The sequence below is a fragment of the Camelus bactrianus genome, chromosome 15 (assembly GCF_048773025.1).
Source record: "Camelus bactrianus isolate YW-2024 breed Bactrian camel chromosome 15, ASM4877302v1, whole genome shotgun sequence".
Classification (NCBI taxonomy): Eukaryota; Metazoa; Chordata; class Mammalia; order Artiodactyla; family Camelidae; genus Camelus; species Camelus bactrianus.
In genome coordinates this window covers 27,951,491-27,975,056 of record NC_133553.1, presented here as the reverse complement: position 1 = coordinate 27,975,056, position 23,566 = coordinate 27,951,491, and the positions used below count along the sequence as shown (strand labels likewise).

General features: G+C 34.6%; 1 pseudogene; it reads right to left on the bottom strand.

The window, feature by feature from the left end:
• LOC105063908 (E3 ubiquitin-protein ligase Mdm2-like) overlaps nucleotides 1–23,161 on the bottom strand; it is an 81,067-nt pseudogene extending 57,906 nt beyond the window's left edge.
• Between the last annotated feature and the right edge of the window lie 405 nt (nucleotides 23,162–23,566).

Here is a 23,566-nt window from a genome sequence, read left to right as displayed (position 1 = left end):
ATACAATAGGGTTAATTTAGAAAACCAAATTCATTATTTGAAGATTAATTAAATGATGCATTTCTGGCAAGACTTCTAGCATACAGAAGTAATAAATTCTCCTTTCTTAAGTATCATAAAAGTAACCTGTTTACAAATAGTTTATATTTAAAAAGAGAGAAAAAATATAACCAGGATGTTATTTTAAGGCTTTACTGAACTGTAATTTTACAGCATAAAATTGACCCACTCACTTGAACAGTATAATTCAATGATTTTTATGAAATTTATAGTTTTAACAATATCAACACAATCCAGTTTTAGAAAATTTCCATCACTACCTCAAATCCCTATGAATCCTTTCTCAGAAAAACCACACTCCCCTCCTCAGTCCCAGGATACCAGTGATCTGCCTTATGCGTATGTTAATGCACCTTTCCTGGATATTTCATATAAATGGAATAACCCATTATATAGTGTGTGTGTGTGTGTGTGTGTGTCTGTAAGTAACAGAGAAAGAGAAGACATCTATTTTACTTAGCATAATGTTTTTGAGGTACACTCATACTGGAATATCAGTATTTCAGACATTCCTTTTTATTGATGAATATTATGCCATGGTATTGGATGTGCCACATTTTCCTTATCTACTTTCCAGTTGATGGATATTTGGATTGTTTTAAATTTTGGCTACAATAATAAGGCAGCTATGAGTCTTCCAAGTTTTTATGTAGATATACATTTTCATTTCGATGTTAGATTCTTAGGAGTGAAATTGCTTGGTTTTATGAGTACCTATGTGTAACTCTGTAGGACACTGAAAAACTGTTGAACACAGTAGTGGTTGTAGTTTCTCTACATTCTCACCAACTCTTAGTATTATATATCTTTTTATTATAGCCAGTGGGTGGACTTCATTGTGATTTTAAATTACATTTTCATAATGACTAATGCTTGTAAATGTCCTTTCCCACAATTATTAGCTATTTACATGTCTTATTTTGTGAATACCTATTCAAATGTTTTATCCAATTTTAATTGGATGTTCTGTCTTCTTATTATTGAGTTATAAGTATTCTTTATGTATTCTGGATACCAGTGTTTTATCAGATAGAAGATGTGTAACTATTTTCTCCCAGTGTAATATTTTTCAATGGCCTAATTTTAAGCACAATTTTGTTTATCTTTTAATGCAGTTCAATTTGTCATTTTTATTTTATGACTCATGCTTTTGGTATCTAAAATCTCTTTGCCTAACTCATGATCAAGAAAATGATCTCTTATGTTTTCTTTTTAAAACTTTATTGTTTTAGTTCTTACATTTACTAATATGAGTGAATAGTTGTGTATGGTGTGAGGTAAGGGGTTTAAGTTTTTGTTTGTTTGTATGTTTGTTATGTTTGTTTTTGTATGATAGCCGATTGTCTCAGCACTGTTCATTGAAAAGATTATTCTTTCTTATTGAATTGTCTTGGCCTCTTGCTAAAAATTGATTAACCACAAATTTAAGAGTTTATTTGTAGACTATTAGTTTGGCTCCGTTAACCTGTATGTCTATCCTTTGCCAGTACCACACTACTTAATTACCGTGGCTTTACATTACAAGTAAAATGTCTTTCAACAATTTTCTTCTTTTTAAAGAATTTTTTGGCTACTCTGGGTCTTTTATATTTTTATATAATTTTTAAGATCAGCTTTTCAATTACCACAGAATCTTACTAAGATATATATAAGGACTTCATAAAATCTCTACATCAATTTGGACAAAATAGCTATTTAATATTAAATTCTACAATTCATGAACATGAGAAGTCTCTCCATTTATTTAGATTTTTGATAATTTCTCTCAGTAACTATTTTTAGTTTTTAGTATACAAAGCTTGTACTTCCTTTATTAAATTTACTTCTAAATACTTTATTTTTATGACATTGTTAATGGAATTATTTTCTTGGTTTAGTTTTCAGATTGTAACTAGTGTAGCAATTATTTTGAAACATAAGTAAAACTAAGATTCCTAGTATAATTGTTCAAAGATAAATATATAATTAATTTTTATTTTATGAATTTATTTTGCTATTCTGAGGCCTATATGCACATAGGTCTTCATCAAATAGAATTAGACCTATTGATTTGGGGGTGCACTACAAATCAATACCCTGAAAATGAATGTATTTATTCTGCTTTCTTTACTTTCATGTAAATTTGTTTGGACCCTGAATGTTTTTCCTTCTTGTGTCTATTCAAAATTATGAGAGTGTTTTGTAAAGAAAATTTGTATAGATAGTTTTGATTAAGTTTAAGCTATATAGCTTTCTTATTTTACATGGCTGTCACTACCATTAACTCTACCATTAACCCTACTAAGATAGAAGATCATATCCCTTTGATTACTAAATCCACTCAAGTAGGGAGAATTCTAACTGTCCGAAGCACTTCATGTCTTAACATGAAACTTACACTTTAGGACTATTACAGAAGTACAGTTCCTCTTTTTTTTTTTTTATAAAAAACCTGCAAATTTAATAGGTAGAGAAGTTTTTGCAAATGGAACTACCAGACAAAATGTACTGCAGAAGAACTATTTTTAGAAGTCCCAGAAAATTCTCCGGCATACAATCAAATTATAGCTGATCTGGAAGTCAGTAGACTTACAGTCTGTATAATTCAAAAAATAACTGAAGAATTATCTATGGTCTCAGAATCCCCACAAGCAAAAAATTCCAAGGCTTAGGCAGAATAATTGGAGCAGAGCCCATAAGAGTCCAATTTAATACTTGTAAATTGTTATCTAAACTTGCCCAATATCTTAAAAGTAAAGCCAAGGAAAGTCTCCAGGTAGTAGTAACCAGAAAAAAAGCTGAGAAAGATGCTAGAAAAAAATACCTATGTAATTTTGTACCAGTTACTTGTAATACGCTAAGCTAATAAAAAAAAAACCCAATTTTCAAGCCTATAGATTTGTCATAGATATGCAAAGCAATGAATAAATAGTTATACCTTGCTTCTCAATAATGCCTAAACTAAACAATATACTTTGGATCAATCTGTAGCCAAATTCTTCACTCTAGTAACTAATATCTAGTAGATTTATGCTCAGCTTTCTTTAAGACCCCTATGACTAAGCATATCCAAACAACTTACTTGTTTTCACTTGGAGAAAATCAGTTTGCATAGAAACAATGCTTCAATGATTTATAACGTTCTATCCTATTTTCTTCCAAATCTCATACCAAACACTTAAATGCTCTTCTCCAAAATACCGATGACCACTTCTTACAGTCCATTGATCTGGACAATTTAGTACTAACTCTGTCCATCTACTGACTGATAATGAGCATAGAGCTTCTCAGAAAGTTAAAAATATAAAACCCTCCAATGTCTTCAAACAACAGTTTATCATCTCAGTCTTTACCTATCATTGAATGGAGGATATTATCTAAAGATATATCCCATATTATTCAAAATTACTCAAGATGAGCCAACCATGTACTGTAAAAGTGAGAACCAAACATGTCTAAACCAGGAAAGGCATCTTTTTTTTTTAACTAAATAAGCATCTGAGAATCAATCCAATGCAACCCAGAAACTTAAAAGACCACCACTGATCCCAAAATACGTCTTCAACATCCACCTGTATTGACTGTCTATGATTATAAACCTTATTTTTTGTAAGTGAATGAATAGTGAGGTGTTACTCTGGGCGTATTTACTTAACAACACGGCACATTAAGGACCCATTTCCCATTAATGATCTATCCCTACATCTAGCTGCCAAGGTTTGTCCTTACTATACGTGTCTTGAAAATAGGGCTCTATTTTGGCTATGCTATATATCCTTGTAAAATTAATAGCCTTCAATGATAAAGGAAAAGTCTTTAGTGCCTCAAAGCAAAAGAGTGACATAGATTATATAATTTAAAAAAAAATTAGATGGCACACTCTTTTCAAATGTTGAACCAGTCCTGAATACCTAGAATAAATTCCACATGCTCATGGTGTGTAGTTCTCTCTATACATTTTTAATATGACTTGTTAATATTTTGTTGAGAGTATTTGCTTGTATGTTCATGAGAGATATTGGTCTATAGTTTTCCTTTCTTGTAGTGTGTTTTATCTACTTTTACTATTAGAGTATTGCTGGCCCATAGGATAAATTTTAATGTTCTCTCTGTGACTATATTCTTGAAAAGACTGTGGACAATTGATATCATTTCTTCTTTAAATGCTTATAGAATTCACCAGTGAAACTATCTGAGCCTGGTGCTATAATGGAGAAGATGGTTATTTATATTTGATTCAATTTATTTAATAGGCATATGCTTATTCGGATTATCTATATTTGCTTAGTTTTGATACTTGACATCTTTCAAAGAAATGGCTTATTTCATCTAGGTTATTGAATTTGTAGACATAGACTTATTCAAAGTAATCCTTTCTAATCATTTTAAAGTCCATGGTATGAGTACTGATGTCCCCTCTTTTATTTCTGATATTGGTAATTTATGTCTTCTTTCTTTTTTTCTTATTTAGCCTGGCTAGAGTTTTATCATTATATTATTTTAAAAAAAGACAACTTTTGATTTTGTTGAAAGTCAATGTAATCTACAAGATCAACAGGCTAAAGAAAAAAACTCGCATGATCATATCAATAGATGTGAGGGGGTTAGATGGCAAAATCTAACATCCTCTAACATCCATTCATGATAAAAACTGACAACTAGTTAAAAAAAAGAGAAATGTTTAGGTATAAATCTAACAAAATATATACAGAATTATATGCTGCAATGCTCTGATGAAAGACATTAAACATGGTTTCAATAAAGGAGAGATATTCCATGTTCATGGATTTGAAGACTGCATATTGTTAGAAGTCAGTTCTTCCCAACCTTATCTATAGATTTAATGCAATCACAATCAAAATTCCATCAAGCTAATTCATAAGTACCAATTAACTGAACTTAAAGTGAATATGGAAAGGTAAAAGACCCAGAATAGCCAATACAGCACTAAAAAGGGACAGTAATGTTGCAGGACTCACACTACAGGATTTCAAGACTTACTCTAAAGAAATAATTAATAATCAAGAGAGTGTGATATTGGGGAAAAAATACATATATCAACAGAATAGTATAGAAAGTCTAAACAAATATAGTGACTGATCTTTGAAATAGGATCTAAAGAAATTCCATGAAGAAAGGATAGTCTTTTCAACAAATGGTGCTGGAATGATTAGATGTCCATATAAAAACAAAACAAAACAAAAAAAAAAACACCTTCTTTTAGACTTCATACCTTTTCAAAAATTAACTTAAAATGGATCATAGATCTAATGTAAAGTGCAGAACGATAAAATTTGTAAAAAAAAAAAAAAAGGAGAAAGGTACGTAAATTTGGATTAAACAGTGATTTTAGATAACATCAAAAGCATAATTTATTTTAAAAATTGATAAGTTTGACTTCATTTAAATAAAAAAATAAACTTATGTTTTGCAAAATTGGTTAGAGAGTGAAAGGCAAACCATGAACTGGAAGAAAGTATTTCCACAACACGTACCTGATAAAGGCGTTGTGTCCAGACTACACAAAGAACCCTTAAAATAACAGACAGCTAGGTATAGACAGATAATTCTAGCTATATGCCTCTCTATATAGATCTGTATTTCTGTATCTACCCAGCTAGCTAGCTAGATGGCCAGCTAGCTACCTACATCCCTACCATCTTCTAGTGCCAGAAAACAACACAATAATAGAAGTATATTAAAGGAACATAGAAGCCAACACAAAGAGCTCTCATGGCCAAACCTGCAAAATTTTGAGTACCTAAATAGAATAGTATTGGTTGATAATCCAAAGTATAAAATAAATGTCCTCATGTCCATTCTGATATAAATAAGTAATTGAGTTAATAAAGAAATAGGGAGACGAGACAAATCACTTACACCAAACAATTCCAAATTATTTATGTTGCTAGCCTACCCTTAAGGAGATAGACTATACCCTCCTACTCTCCAAGGGTGGGCTCAGCATAGTGACTTCCTTCCAAAGAGTACAGTATGGAAGGGAGGGACAAAGAGTAACTTAACAGCTGGAGAAACACTATCTCAGCCTGGTGGCCAAGTTAGCGTCACTGAACTTTGGTAAGAGATACTGACAGCACGTGCTCCTGATGTAATGGGAAGAGAATGGCACTTGACCTCTGTGATCTTTCTCCTCAGGTTGTATAAACCAAGTCTAATCATGAGTGAAACATCACAGAATTCCCAGTGGAAGGGCACTCTACTGATCTGTATGCCTCTAAACTGTCAGGGTCACCAGAACAAGGAGAGTTTGAGAACTAGTCATAGTCAAGAGGAGCTTAAGGAGATGATAATTAAACTCAATATGGCATCTAGATAAGATTCTGGGAATCAAAAAGGACATTGGGTAAAAGCTGAGGGATAAATTATGAAGTTTAGGTAATAATAACGTCAATATTCATTATTTTTTGGTAACAAATGTACTACATGAATTTAAGATGTTACAACAGGGGAAATGATTCAGGATATACGGAAACTCTACTATTTTCACAATTTTTCTGTAAATCTGAAAGTGTTCAAAATAAAAATTTCCCTTGCAAAAAATCAGCAGCTTTCTGCATAACTCCAGTAGTCAAGTAGAAGGTGACATGTCATTTGTCAAGCATGGATAAAACATTATAAGAATTAGAAATAAGCATACCTTGAAAGGTTTGGGTCCTAAAGGAAGAAAAGTATGAAAAAAAACAGGAAAGGGGGTGATGACTAAACAGGTGAGTATCTCACTTTTTTTTGAACAAGAACAACGAACATTATAAACGTGTTTGTTGTTTGTTTGTTTGTTTGTTTTTTTCCCTGGTTTTGTTGTTGCTGCTTCTTGACAGTTAAATTCTGAAGTTCCTCCGGGAGAATGAGCACTTGAGGAATTCTGGGTCAACATGATATATTTTACATACATTTTCAGTGTGTCAGCCAAAAGGGCCATAGAGCCGGAGAGCGAAAGGGACGACATAACAAGATGTTCACAAAATTCTGGAGCCACGTGCAGACTTGATGCTGAGGAGAGTTTTATACATACTCCACATAACTGGTGCTCAGTTTGTCTGAAAGGGACGAGGCTGAGAAGTGAAAATAGTCTCTGGAAACCCCAGGGAGTTATTGACAAAGCACTGGTCAGTTTAGAGACAGAATCCCTGCGTAAGCTTAAGTTAGGAATATATGTTTGTTTCTAAATTGCATAAAATCGGTTCCCGTACTTTCTTCATATGAAAACAATATCATTTTATAAGAAATCAGATAGGATCCAAACGAGGTTATATAAATAATATAAACAGGTAATTTCAATAAAATTGATTTTTTTTTCCTTAGTATAAACCACAGGCACAGCCATCCCATCTTTCTAAGGCCTGTTTTTCAATGGTTAGGGTCTGTTTTGTTTTTAGGTTAGAGTTTCTTCCTTTGATGTTGTCTAGGCTTATATTTTAAAAGTTAAAATAGGTTTTCAAGATTGATTGGAGGGAGACAAAAAGTAAAATATAGCCTGAAACCAAGCATTTAGACTTTTAAGTTATTCTTGTTTTCTTGATTTTTTTTTTTTCCTTCTCTTTAAAGGTGAATAGAATTGTCACTACGGAAGTGTGGTTTCTTTTTTTTATTTGTCTCTGGAACGAACCTTGGTAATTCCACAAAGGCTACAGAGAGCTTTTAAAGAACAAGAGAACCACATGCCTCTAGGGACTTGTCAGCACTTAGTACTGCTTGTTTTCTGTTCCCTTTGTTTTCAATAAGAAACAAACTTTAGAATTTAAACAAGAAAATTTAAACAAGAAACGCAGTCCTCATTAAGTATGAGCCTGTGAGGGAAACAAAAGAAGCTATAGAGACTTCCATGCGGGGTGTTTTTTTTTTTCCCAATCTCTGAAACAATTTATTTGTGTTTGATATTAGTAACAACAGACGCATATTAGAAAGTTTTCAAGTCTTGATTATTCAATTATGTATTCAATGAGAATTTTGCTGAGTGAGGAACTGACCATTTTTCATGACCCAACTCAAATATCTCTTCTCCAAATCCTTTTCTGATTTAAATTATTCACCCCTTTTTATCATGTGCCTCTGATATTTCCTAACTTTTTTTTTGTTGTATTTCTTTTTTTTTTAATTGAAGTACAGTCAGTTACAATGTGTCAATTTCTGAAGTACAGCACAATGTCCCAGTCATACACATACATACATATATTCATTTTCATATTCTTTTTTATTAAAGGGTATTACAAGATATTGAATATAGTTCCCTGTGCTATACAGAAGAAATTTGCTTTTTATCTGTTTTTATATAGAGAGGTTAATATTTGCAAATCTCAAATGTAACCAGTGGAGAACAATGCTGGGGTAATAAACCCCGGGATGGGACGATCCGGCTCTTGAGAAGCGTGTATCCTTCAAGAAGCCTTTACAGAGGGGTTAGAAATGGAGGTAAACATGGAAAATTGGAGCCATATTTATTTTTCCATACCTTGTTCATGGCCGTAAAAGACACACATGAAGTTAAACAGAAGACATGGTCTTTTGGAATCTTTTGCCAGTTCCTATCAGCAGAGAGTGAGTCCACATCAGTAAGGCTGCCTTCGTCTTATGAATGCTCTATTTCACAGCCCATTGTATTTTTGTAATGTGTTTATCATTTATAGCACACTTCCCCATATTTGAGTCTATCTTTTTGTTCTCAATGAAATAACCCTCTTTTTCTTTGCATTACCCAGATCTTGAATTTAAACCCCTCATCTATTTTTTTTTAATTGAAGTATAGTCAGTTACAATGTGTCAACTTCTGGTGTACAGCATAATGTCCCAGTCATGAATATATTTTTTAAGCTCCAATTTATACCTCAACCTCACCACCCATTCATCCAGTGAAACGGATATTGGAAATGTCTGTTAGCTTCTTTTCAAACTTTCTAGCCTGACTTCTCCAGAAAGTGTGAGAGCCCCAACAAGGCCCTGTCCATCTTAAAATGCCTCTCTTAGCTTATGAGTCACCAGTCTCTCCCCTCTCTCCGGCCACAACATTTCAATCATTTTCTGTTTGGAGCTCATTCTTCACCTTCAATTTGACCTTTCATAAACTCTCATTCTTTTCCCTTCCTTTTCTATTTTCATCTGGCTTAATGCATGCTACACTTAAACACCTATGTTCTGAATCTCTATCATGAAGCCAAAATCTTCCCTGTGTTTCAGAGTCTTATTTCCACAGCCCATGAACATCTGCTCTCAGATGTCCTGTAGACCCATCACATGCACTGCAGTCAAAACCAGCATCCCCATCTTTTCTTACCAACCTGCTGTTTTGATACCTGAAGATGTAATTCCAACATTCCTCTGGAAATCATGGAATCATCCTCGTCCCTTCCTTATATGACATCTTCCCGTCTCATTGGCCACCAAGTCCTCTTAATTTTTACAACGTATGGATCTCTCCAATCCATTCTCCTTTTTCCCGTTCCTGCTGACTCCACTCTGATTTAAGTTCTCTTCTCTTAGAGTTTGCCCATTGATCTCCTCACTTCCTCTCAGGCAGTTTTTCTAAAATGAAAATATAGCATATGATTCTGATTCTTAATCATATTTACCTCCTGGGCGATTACAGGGCAAAGTACACTCTCTGTCTCATGAACACCTAACATTTATAGCCAGACCCATGGATCCCTTTAGTCTGGACTTCACTGGACTGCAGACCTCACTCTCTGAATGTCCACAGATGGCCTAATGGTTTTTGAAGCTGCTGAGTGATGTATTTTAATCATTCTCCCCAGTCTGGGAAAATGACTCTTATTTCAAAGACCACTTTAAAATATCATTCAATTGGTGAAGTCTTGTACAAACATGCTCCTCTGCTCTGAGTGTTCTCCCTCCCACAATTAATTTCATCATTCACTTCATGTGCTTTAAAAGCATTTTGTACAAGCCATTTTCCCCCAGCAATCCTCTCCCATGGTACTGCTGTTGGAATTATATTTTCACACATCCTAGCTCTGTAACTAGCTCTGTGACCTTTCCCCTAGTAATTGGGAAAAAAAATTGAGGCCAAAGGCACTCACATGTTGTTCATCTTTGTATTCCCAGCATCTAGCAGCTTTCTGGTAACTTACAGGCACTCAAATACATCTGAAAACAAGTGGGCACGCATCAACGTAGCAACTCCGCCAAGGAGACGAGGCGAATCACGCCCAGCCTTATCATTAGCGTCGAGACAGTGGAATTGTAGAAAACGTGCTATTTCACAGCGGCCCAAAGGATATGACTCAGGCTTCAGTCAAGATCTTCCTGCCTCATTGCAAGTGGACACTTTTCTCGGAGCTTGGAAATGGGCTTTCCCTATTTTCCTCAGTGTTTAAAAAAATTTTTTGCATGCCTGCCAAGCTGTCAGGTAAAAAGATCGTCTCTTTCAGCAGTTCGGAATTTGAAATAGAAATACCCAAGGTCAAAGGCTATGTTTTACCCGAGTTTGAAGAAAATGACATTAAGTGCTAGTATTATATAGTAAGGTGTTATACGGAGTATATTATATATTATGTTGTAGTTTCTTCCTTTGTTCTTTTAGTTTCGTATTTTCTGTTTTACCTTCCCCCTTATTACCTAATCACCTTCTTATTATTGAGGAAATAACCATGACAAGTCAACAAGCAAGCAATGCTGCTCAGTGTAAAATGGGAAGTAGAATGATTGAAATTATAATAGTTACATTATTAAGTGCCTATCCTATACCAGACTCAGTTCTAAGAGCTTACATAATATTTTTTCCTGTGTAGAACTTTATATATGTATGTGTATGTGTGTGTATATATATAAACTTATTTCATATTTAGAATAACTCTAATGGGTAAGTACTATTATTATTTCCAGGTTACAAATGAGCAACTGAGTCACAGAAAGGGTAACAATATGCTCAAGGTCAAAGACCTAGATCCAGAGCTAGGATTCCAACCCAGGCAATCTGTTCCCCTATGCTTCTCACCACTATACTGTACTTCTCCCTTATTGGAAAAAAGTGACTCCCTTATTGGAATAAATAAAAATATTTATTTAGTTAAATATTAAACTTAGAACCCCTGGGCATCCATACACAGATATTTGATCACACAGGACATATCAAAGGTGAGGATATAAATAACTTGAAACTATTTAAAGGCATTTCCTGTTTATACAAATCACTTAGAAGAAACTGTAATTATCCTAGAAATAACCACTTATTAATATAGACAACTTAATCATAGTTGTTGACCCATGTGTTGTTTTTGAAAAGGACAGAAGGTTTAATTTATTAAAATTCACTGTGTAATGACCCAGAACCACATTCTAACAACAGGTGATTTAACCTGTATAAAAATAAACCCATTGGTATTAATGAATCAAGGAATCTCATGGCTTGGGTGGGAGGTGGAGCTCAGAACAAAGGGTCCGTTAACAGTCATGCTTTATACACTGTGATTTTCTCAGTCCAATTTGATCTGCTATAAAGAATTTGTTAAAGGGCCAAATTCATCCTTTGTATGTTTTGTGAGTCTTATTAATTGCATGTTACTTTCTTTGTCTTGATAGGCAATTTTGTTTTGTCTTGTTTCTTACGTTCACTTCCTTCCCCTGACAAATTCATCCTAATAAGATGCTTCTGTATTTGCACAGTTTAAATACCACACTAAACTTCAATGTCCTTGATTTGGCTTTTCATATTTTGTCATCCTTACCAACTGCAGGCAGATAATTCTCTTTATGGATTAGCTGTTGCTCTACAAATGAAAGCTCACTTCAGCACATTAAGATCCCTCTGCCATTTTTCTCTCTGGTTTTCTTGTTGCCCTGAAATCTCATGTACACCTGAAAATTGCTTCTTCCTGCATTTCCATGGCCTTGGTGAAATATAAAGTGACCTTGGTAATGTTCTTCAGTGTCCTCTCCAGAGCTATCTTTCCATTCTATGATGTGCTAGGTGATTATATCCAGACTGATGGTCCAACACATATAAATATACCTATAGTTTATAATGATAGATGTTTAGACTCACCCTTTCTAAAAAAAAAAAAAAAAAAATGTGTAATTTCATCTTCAGTTACTCCTACCCTTGGAAAACTCACACTTCCATGGGAAAGAAACCAAGAAAGAAAAAACTGTAGTTGAGGGTGATAGGAAAGCACAGAAGAGGGGGACACAACACAGTCTGGAATGTTAGACAGAGTCCAGGAGGCTGATGTATTGAGGACGAGTAATAGGAGCCAGCCGAAGAGAAAGGAAGACAAATGGTGCAAAACCACTAAAGGCAGCAGAGTGCACCTGAGTGAAGCTTAGTCTGACAGCAGCAGAGTGTGTGAGAGGATAATGCAGAGAAATGTAGCTTAAGAGGTAAGTAGGGTCAGATCATAAAAGGCTTACCCTTGGAATGCTGTTGGATAAGTGCTTTAGAAATATGACTCTTAGGGTGACATGGAGATTAGATTTTGCATTAGTGAGACAAGAGTCAAGAAGACCAGCCATGAGTTTATTGCAGTCATTCTCATGATGGATTAGGATTGAATTAGAATAGTTACCTATTAGGTTGGAGATAAGTAAATGGATTCGAGAAGTCATTTAAAAAGTAAAACTAATGTAACTTTGCAATTGGATGCCAGTTATATGGAAAAGGAGATCTCAGGGATGACATAAAGGTATATGCCTTGAGTGACCAAGTCGGTTCACCAGTGTGAACAGAGGCTGGAGATGGAAGTTAGTATTCCATGAGAAATATGCTAAATAAGGGTTTTCAATGCATCATCCAAGTGGAGATTCCCAAATGATATTTACTCGTTGAGTGTGATAGGAAAGCACAGAACTCAGAATAAATATATCAGTTCAAGATGGTTTTGGATCTAGGGAAGAGCGGCATAAAGAGCATACATAAGATTATTGGTTGATCCTGAATAGGTGCCCTCTGAGACTGGAAGGAAAAGGGCAAAGATGTAAAGGCTATAAATATATTTGTTGTTAATGGGTACACAAGAAATTGGTATAGGTAATATCTGCTCCCATAAATTTCTTTAGGAACTTACAATGCCTACTGGATGTAAAATGGATGGGATGGGATAGCAGCTTGAAGACTTAAATTTTGGAATTGTACTGAGACAATGGAAAACAAAATTGATTAAAAGAAAGTTAGAGAGTTGCTAAGTAGTACAGAGGACTATACTGAGTGTGGAAAGTAGTAATTCATTGTGGTGCTTTAGGGTGATAGATAATGTTGGGCCCAGGTTGTGCCCATGGCCCTGAAGTAGAGATGGATTTTACTAGCATAAGCACAACTATAACATAAACCGAAACAGTTTGCTGATAACTTTGCAGTATGTGCTATCATTTAAGTTTCTAACACAATCTCATAAACTAATATTCCTATTATTTCCATTTTAGAGATGAAAAGTATTATGTTCAGAGAGAATAACGTGCTCAGGGAAACCCAGAAAAATCAATGGTGAAACCACATTATATGTGGACAAATAATCAGTTTCTGAAATTGGTAAGCTTGCTTGCCACATAAAGTGACTTTCCTTCTGTGGGCAGTACACACCACCAATCTATAGTTAGAGTCAGTACCTGATCAGAGACAGTGACACTCACCTTGAAGCACTGGCAGGGCAGAGTTGGATGTGATAATCTCTGAAACACCCTGTAAATTTGAAATTCTGAGTAGCCCTCCTTTAAATACCAATGAAAATGGTTTTTTTGAAAATTTCACTTCATGATGTAAATTTCCAGGGGTGTCTGAAATTTTAAGTAAGTTAGTTGCCTTCTTCTCTTACTGCTAAGATGAAATATGAGTTTGTTTAGTGTGGTTGTGTGTGTGTGTGTGCACAGAGCCAGAGATTTGACTTTTGCTCTTTATTGCATTTCTTAAACTAGCTACACTTGGCAATTTATTTACATCAATAATTGAAAAGCCATCAGTCTCCTCTTGTCTTAAACTCCTTGCTATGCACACTAATGATATGCATGATTGGCTATTGCCATAAAAATGCACCATAAATTTTTCAAAGATAATTCAACTACAGAGAATGAATCAATATGAACTCCCGTGATAACATATGAGAGACGATCTCTCTACTGCCACTTCAAACCATTTAGTGCCTCTCTTGATGAGAAGCTATTATTGCCTCCATTTGCAGTTTTTAGGCAGTGGTTTAGTACTTTCCTCTTTCAAGACTTGACTAAGGGACTGTGTTCTCAGCCACCCCGTGCTGTAGATGGCCCGCACCTGCCGATGCTGCTTTTGTCCTGTGCTTTCTGGCCTCTGCCGTTTTTAGACGTCCTGTAAGTGGAGACGATCTATTGTGTCTGATGTGCATGATGAAATCAGGCATGAAGGATTGTGTTCTTTCATTCGTCCATTCTTCTGTTTGTTCCTTCCTTCCTTCATTGATTTGACAGACTGTTGTTTGTCCTTAAATTGATAGTGGTCTCATATGTGAGCTGTCACCAATTAGAAAGCACAAATCATACTAGGAATCTGAAATAAAACCAACTCTGAGGCCAGTCAGTGCTCGGAGAGAGGTGTGATGTCTCACCTGAGGGAAGTTATGCTGGGCGCTCAGCATGAGACGGTTTTGCTTACTTTGTCACAGAAAGCTGAGGCAATGCTCTTTGCAGTTAAGTCATCTGCCTGGGAAGCCAGCAAGGGAAGAGGGCCAGAGGGCAGAAAGAGCTCCTTCTCCTAGCATCGTCTGTCCTAGGTCAGTGAGAACACTGTTGCTTGCAGACTGAGCTTTACACGTCAACAGTTTCAGTAAGGAGGCGTGTATGGCCCCCACTTAACCCCCTTTTCTACGTAGGTGTTTCCAAAGAACAACACTGGATGTCCTACAGCAAAGGGTGATCTAAATCAAATCTTTGTCTCTATGGAGATGTGGATACCCTGATACTAATGGCACCCAGGGATTGGATGGGACTGCGGTTCTGATTGGACAACAAAGATATCCAGGTTCCTCTCCACTTTGCCTCATAGGATGACTTCCTCTAGAAATGCATGTCTGTAGCACACACACGTGTGAGCGCACTCACACACACACTCATACACACACTCACACACAAACACACACTTTGGAACTCACTATTTTGAGGTATGTGATTCACTCTCTGGAGCTGTCCTACATGTAATTGTTCAGAACTGGATCCAAAAATTTTTCGTTGGAGTGGGATAAATAACTTTTCTTAAACCTCAAAGTGATTTTTTTTTAAATTTCTGGAGCTTGAACTTAGTTTATCCTGTTTTTGTTACCTAACATTTATCATTGATTTTAAAAAGGCTCTGATTACAATTTTAAATGTTTTTCTTCTGTTCTTAATCACTATTTGTATTCCTCTTCCACATCAATAGATTTCCACTCTAAAAATACATGAATATGTTCATAAATATATATACAGGATAGTGTTGTTTGCCATGTATAACTTTGACTTTTCATTCATGTTGTTGTACTTTAATCTCATTTTCTTACTTTATTTTTTAAAGTGTATTTTAGAATGTATTTATATTGTAGTATATTATACTTAGTCCATTGCTTCTATAATAAATTTCATTGGATCCATAATGTATTACTAATCTATCCTCCTACTGAGCATCCCTCAGCTTTCTGCTTACAGGAACACACACTTACAAACACCCCATGGCAATCAACTACCATGTACAAACCCCCTTACAGAACTTCCCTGAGCTATGCACTCAGGAATGGGCATGATTAATCATAAGCCAAATGCCTAGTTACTTACGTGAAGTACCTGCTGAACAGTTTCCAGAATGGCTGAGGACACTGACATGATCAATGATCCAGAGTTCTTGACTCACCACATCTTCACCAACAGCTGGCATCCTGCACCTTTCCAATCACCGCCATTTGTGTGAGTGTTGCCTCGGATCTCATTATTCCTGAATTTGCATTTTTCTCATTTCAACTTAGTTTGAATGATTCATTAGAGGAAATGTTTAGGTATTTTATCTTATATCCCTGTGGTTTGCATTTGTCCATTTTTTCTGTTGGATTTCAAGCCGATTTTCCCAGCAAGGAGTGTAGGGAAGGCAGACCAGAGCAGTGGTTAAAGGCAGAGACCCTGGAGTCAGACCAAGGTTCAATTCCTGGACTCATGGTTTACGAGATACATGATGTTACCAAGTTGTTTACGTTTCTACCTCTTCTGTATAAAGTGGTCATAGTCTTAGTGAATGTTCAACATAGTCATCCGTTTACTATCACTATTGTACGGGCCCACAACAATCATTTGAAACATTAACTGATAGGATTTTTGTTTAAAAAAAGCCCTGTATTCACCCTCTGCCTCCCCACCTTAAGGGAACATTTTGCCAGAAGAATCAAAGTAAGGTAAGAGATGACAGATGACCATTTTCATTGTGATTGTGACTTTCTTTACCTTTTTTGATAAAGTAATATTGTAATGAGGTCTGATTTATATACGATCAAATGCACAGAACTTAAGTGTTCATTTCCTTTTTGTTTTTTTTAAATTTTACACATGCATGCAACTACCACTCAAAGCATTTCAAATATTTTCATCAAATCAGATAGTTTATGTTGCCCTCTGGTCAACCATCTTCACAGCCACACCCTTGAGAGAATTTTTATTTTGATCACCACATAGCAGTTCTGCCTGTTTCAGGGCTTTATATACATCGGGTGCTGTTGTCTGTGCTCTGCCGTGTTTGGATTCCTTGGCTCCACACAATGGTTTCTTATTTACTCATGTTGTTGTAATCATGTCATGTTGTTGCTCTGTTCCTTCTCATCACTGACCAGTAGTCTATGGAATGAACGTATCACAACTGGTTTATATACTATTGATACCGTTGATAAGCATTGGGTTTTGTCCAGTTTGGGGCCATTATGAATAAGGCCGCTAAGGAAGATTCTTTAGTAGAAATATGTTGGGGAATGTGTGCGTATGCTTTAGTATATTGGGAGGAAATTCAAACTAGGACACAGAGTTACGTAGTATGTTTAACTTAAAAAAAAAAAAAAACTGCTAAATAGTTCTCCAAATGGTTGAAGCATTTTATATTCCTAGCAACAAGGTTCTAGAGGTCCAGCTGCTCCATGTGTTTGTCACCATTTGGTATTGCCCATCTTTTTTTATTTTATCCATCCTACTGGGTATGAAAAGGTATCTTATTGTGGTTGTAATTTCATTCCCTGATGATGAATTTCCTATCCATGTGTTTGTTGGCCATTTGTATGTCTTCATTTGTGGAGTAACTATTCAAATCTCTTGTGCTTTTTTGTTTACATTGGGTTGTCTTTTTTGTTGTTGATTTGTAGGAGTTCTTTATATATTCTGTATACAAGGTTCATATTTTTAATGTTTTGATGAGAAGATATTTTAATTTCAATAAAATTCTACTTATCTTTTTTTCTTTTGTGCTTTGTTCTTTTGAGGCTTATTTTCTGTTTAAGAAATCTTTCTTATTCCAATGCCATGATGGCATCCATTTGGGATTTTTCTTTTATACTCTATTGTTTTAGCATTAATGTTTAACATGTTTCAATCTATGATTCATTTTGAATACACTTTTGTGTTTAGAGTGAAGTAGGAACCACATTTTATTCTTCACAAATGAAATTCAAGTTGTTTCAACACTCGTTTTTTTGTTAAGTTTTTCTTTTCCTTTTTAACTGACTTGGTGTTGGTCGAAAGTCAATTGACTGACTATTTATGAATAATTATAAACTCTGTTTCGTGATCTTAGACCAATGCCACGCTGTATTACCAGGAACTTACATTAATCTTAAAATCAGATGGTATAAATACTTCCATTTTTTCCCAAGATATTTTTGCCTATTTAGATAATATTTTCATGTAAATTTTATAATCAGTTTGTCAATATCTTCAACAACAACAAAAGCCTTGTGGGGCTTTCATTGCAATTGGGTTATATCTACAGAAATTTAATGAGAATTGACATCTTAAGAATATTGTCTTCCAGTCCATAAACATGACATATCCCCCTATTTATTTAAATCTTTAATTTCCCTCACCAGTGTTTGGTAGTTTTCAATTTAGAGATCTTGCACATCTTTCATTAGTATTTTCTGTAGAGTTTTGATTTTTTTTTATAATTTTGTAAATAGTAGCCTAAATATAATGTTTTACATTGTTTGTTGATGATAAATTGAAATATAACTAATTTTTCTGTGCAATGACCTTTAAGCTGTTCTTACGCATAAAACTTTTGACACCAAATATGTAGGTTGTTTTTTTTTTTCTCATACCAACCAATTCTCCAACTCTCTGGACAGCAACTGGTTGTCCTCCAATCCAATTCAATTCTGACATTAAGTACCCAGAGTTAGCATCAGACTCCATGTGTTTAAGGCTTAGTCCAACAAGAAAGCCCTCACTTCAGACACCAGTCACAGGTATTGGGTCCCTAAGTTACCCACTCTTCTGTTCAACTTTGTCAAGGTACAATGTCACGGAATTCCCCAAAACTTTCTCCTTTTTTTCAGATTTAATAATTTGCTAGAACAGCTCACAAATTTCCAGAAAGCACTTTATTATTACCAGTTTATTTTAAAGGATACTAATGAGCAGCCAGATGAAGAGGTGCATAGAATAAAGTCCAAAAGTATTCCAGGCATAAGAACTTCTGTCTGCACTGAGTTAGGTAGGCTCTGCCACCCTCCCAGCATGTGGACATCTTCACCAACTCAAGCTCTCCAAACTCAGCCATTTAGAGTTTTTTCATGGAGGTTTCATCATGGAGGCATGCTTGATTATTGACTCAATCCCCAGCTCCTCTCTCCTTTCTGAAGGTTGGAGGAGTGGAACTGAAAGTCCAGGCTTTTATTCAAGGCTTGCTTTCTCTGGTGACCAGCCCCATCCTGAAACTATCTAGGGGCCTGTCAAGAGTAATCATATTCAAAATAGAAGACACTTCTATCACCCAGGAAACTCCAAAAGTTGTATGAGCTTTGTGTCAAGAACCAGGGGCAAAAACTAAATACCTTTTTGTGATACCATAACCTTGAATTCTATAACATTGGTAAATTTGCTTATTCATATCCTAGTATATTTTCTGTGGATTTCATGTTTTCTACATATAAAATAATGTCATCATTGAAAATTATAGTTTTAATTTTATCATATTTTTACCTTTCATTTCCTTCTGTTGCTTTAATGCATAGAAATTAAACTACCACCTTTAATAGAAGTTATGATAATGAATAATTTCCCTCATTTTTCAGCTTAAAAGTGTCCAATAATTTGGTGCCATTAAATGTGATGTTTATGTCTATTTTTCATACATGCACTATATCAATATTGAGGAAATTTTCCATTTCTCTCTAGATTCCTAGTTTGCTGAGTTTTTTTTTTAATTATGAATGGGTATTAGATTTTGTCAAATGCTTTCTTTCCATGATTTTTTACCTTTATTCTGTAAGTATAATGAATCTCATTGCTTAATTGTTTATGTTAAATCATCTTTGCTCTCTTGACATAATCCCTGTTTGGCTGTAACATATCATCCTCACTAAATACTCCAAGATTTAGTCAGCTAATATTTAGTTAAGAAATGTTGCATCTCTATTATATGAAATATTGAGCAGTAATTATTTTTTAGAATTTATTTTCAGTATTAGAATTATGCTGGCCCAGAAGACTAATTGGGAATTGTTCCTTCTTTATCTATGTCCTGAAAGAACTTGTGCAGAATTGATATTATTATTCTTTAAATGTTTAATAAAATTCATAGTGAAATCATCTAGGCCTGGAGATTTCTATATGGAAATGCTTCTGATTATGATTTAATTACTTTAATAGCTATAGGGCTTTTCAGGTTTTTAATTTCTCCCTGTATCACTTGTTTTGAAGAAATTCATTAATATCATTAATCTCAAAATTATTGCCATAAAGTTGTTTATAATATCTTCTTATTGTCATGTTAGTGTTTGTAGGATCTGTAGTCATGTTTCCTTTGTGCATTTCTAATATTGATAATTTAAATTTTGTCTTGTGTTTTTTGATTATTTTTCTTGGGTTTTGATCAATATTATTAATTTTTTCAGAGAAACTACTTCAAATTTGCTGATTCCCATATTGCTTATCCATTTTCTACTCAATTCACTTTTGCTTTTATTTTTATTCATTTTTCTTCTCATTTTGGGCATACTCTATTTTTCTTTTTGTTACCTTTACACACTGGAATATTAGATGACTAATTTTACACTTTTCTTCCTTTTCTAATATTGGCATTTAAAGCTATAAAAGTCATTACAATGAATGCTTACCTGTATTTCATACATTTTAATCGTTTGTTTTCATTATCATTTAGTTTGAAATAGTCTCTAATTTCTCTTGTGATGTATGTTTCACCCATAAATTATTTGAAATCATATCATTTAATTTTCCAAGATTTGGAGATTTTCTTCATGATCTTATTGTTACTGATTTTTAATCGAATACTATTGTATTCAGCACAAAGGGTCAGAAAACATGTTCTGCTTATTTCAATTATATAATATTCATTGAACTTGTTCCATGGCTCGGCGTATGGTTTATCTTAATTAACATGGCATTTTCCTTTGAAATTAATGTGTATTCTTCAGTATGGGAGTGCAGTGTTCTCTAAATGGCAGTTCAGTCAAGTTGATTGATAATGATTTGTTGTTGTTATTTAGTCCACATTCTCTGTCCTTAATGATTATTTATCTAAGTGTTCTATGAAGTAGAAATTGTGCATTTATTTATATTCCCAATATAGAATTTCTTTATATTTCCATTTAGTTCTATTCACTTTTGCTTTATTTAGCTTACTAAATATTGAGGTGAAATTCACATAACATAAAATTGACCCTTTAAAGTGAGCGATCCAGAGGCATTTAGTATATTCACAGTGGTGTTCTACTTCTGTCTGGTTCCAACATGTCTCCATCACTCCAAAGTAAAGGCTCTCACTCATTAAGCAGTTTCTCTCCATCCTTCCCTCTCCCAGCAATCTGTGCTCTGTCTCTATGACTTTATCTGTTCTGAATAGTTCATACAAATGAAATCATACACTATTTGTCCTTTATCATTTGGCTTATTTCAGCTGGCGTAATGATTTAGGGCCACCTCCATGCTGTAGCGTGTATTGATACTTCATTCCTTTTATGGTTGAAGAATATTCCACTGTATGCATATAACACCATTTATTTATGCAATGATCCATTGATCGACCTTTGGACCATTTCCGCCTTTCGACTGTTGTGAATAGTGCTGCTACACGCACGAATTTGTTTAAGGATCTGTTTTTAATTCTTTTCTTTAAGTACCTAGGAGTAGAACTGTGCGATTATATGGTAATTCTATATTTAACTTTTTGAGGAACCTTTGAACTCTTTTTCCACAGCAGCTGAGCTTCTTTGAATTCCCTCCAGCAAAATGCAAGGTTCCCAATTTTGCTACATTCTTGTCAACACTTGTTATTTTCCATTTTTTCTTATATTATAGCCATCCTTGTGGGTATGAAGTCGGTACCTCATTGTGGTTTTGATTTGCATTTTCCTGATAACTAATGATGTTGAGCATCTTTTCTTTCCTGGGCTTTCGAATATCTTCTTTGGAGAAATATCAATGAAAGTTTTCTGCTGATTTTTAATTAGGTTGTTTGTCTTTCTGTTATTGACTTGTAAGATTTCTTTATATATTCTTGATAATCCACCCTTATCAAATAAGTGATATCAAATATTTTTTGTGGGTTCTGTTGGTTCTTCACTCTGTAGATTGCCTTTTTGTCTTTTGATAATGCCCTTTAAAGCACAAATTTTTAAATTTTGATAGTCTTTGTATTTTTTTCTCTTATACATGTTTTTGTGTCATATGTGAAAAATGAAATCTAAAGTCATGAAAATTTACCTCTATGTTATCTTCTATTGATTTCATGATTTTAGTTGTTCTATTGTGGGAATGATCCATTTAGAAGTATTTGTATATTTCTTTTGAGATTGAGATCCAACTTCATTCTTTCATATATGGATATTCAATTGTCCCAGGACCATCTGTTGAAGAGAACATTTCTTCCTGATTGGATTGTCTTGTCACTCTTGTTGAAAAATCAATTGGTAATAGATATATAGGCATACTTATGAGCTGTCAATTCTATTCCTTTGGTCTCCATTTTCATCCTTATGCCAAAACCAAACTGTTTTTTATTATTATTATTATTATTAATGCAGCTTTCTAGTGAGTTTTAAAATCAGAAAGTATGAGCTAGCCAGTTTTGTTATTTTTCAATATTGACCTGGCTATTCAAGCCTCTTTTTGATTCCATATGAATTTGAGGCTTAGCTTTGCCATTTCTGCAAAAACAAAAGAAGAAGAAGAAAAGAAAAGATCATTGGGATTTTGATGTTGTTTGGATTGAATCTGCTGATCACCATGGGAAGTATTGAAATTTTAACCAGATTCAGTTATCCAATTTATGAAAATGGGATGTCTTTCAGTTTTTTATATCTTAATTTCTTTCTTCAATGTTTTATAATTTTCAGCATGCAAGTATTTCGCCTACTTGGTTAAGTTTATTCCTAGATATTTTATTCTTCAGGATGTTATGATACATTAATTTAATTTCTTCATTTCCTTTTTGGAATGTTTATTGTCGGCATATAGAAACATGACTGCAAAGTATGTATTTTTGTTTCAGCAGGCAGTGCCTTGAAAGGTTGATTACCTTAAATATGTGGGCTTGTTTTTGATTTTCTGATGCAGATCTGTGACATGCTCATAGTGTTCCCCAAGTCCCTCAAATCTGATGAGACACAACCTTCAAATTCTCTCTCCCCTGGGGTTCCTGTTAAGGCTTGATTTTAGTCTTCTTTAAGTGCAGGTCTTATGTTAAAGTGTGATCTTTACTCATAAGGAGTGGCCTTTCTATTATTTTAGCTGGCAGTTAGGGCTGTTAAGAAATGATTAATGAGGTCTCTACTCTGGCACAGTCAGTACTTCAGAACCTCCCAGGATTACCTTTCCGCCAGTAGTGTTCAACCTCCAGTATCTCTGTTTTACTCTCAACCTCATAGCAGCTGGTCTCCAGTAAGTCTTGGTTGGTCTCTTCATGAACACATATAGCCCATCTCTCAACCACAGAATCATAAAGGACACCCATAGTGAATTCTGGGCCCCTTCTCTACATAGCTTCCTCTTCCCCAATATTCCATGCCATAGATTGGACCCATTTCAGCAGCTTCAATTCCAGTGTCTTCTTAATTTCAATAGGAAGCCCTTCTGAACTAGAGCTGCATCAATTTTTTGCCCAAATAGGGAAACTTTCCCCAAGCTTGTCATCAAGGAGCTTTGCTCAGGAGTTCCCCTTCTTTTAGGTTCAAAGTATCGTGTGACCTGTTTTCTATTGACCGAAGACCAGCTGTCTACTGTATTTTATCCAGTTTTACTATTGTTAGGATGGGAAAGCTAGTGAGGTAAAAGTCACTTCCTCATGGCTAGAAGTGGAAGCTCCATCAGAATTATTTTAATATCTCCGCCTGTTAATTCCATCTAGGTCATCTCCAGT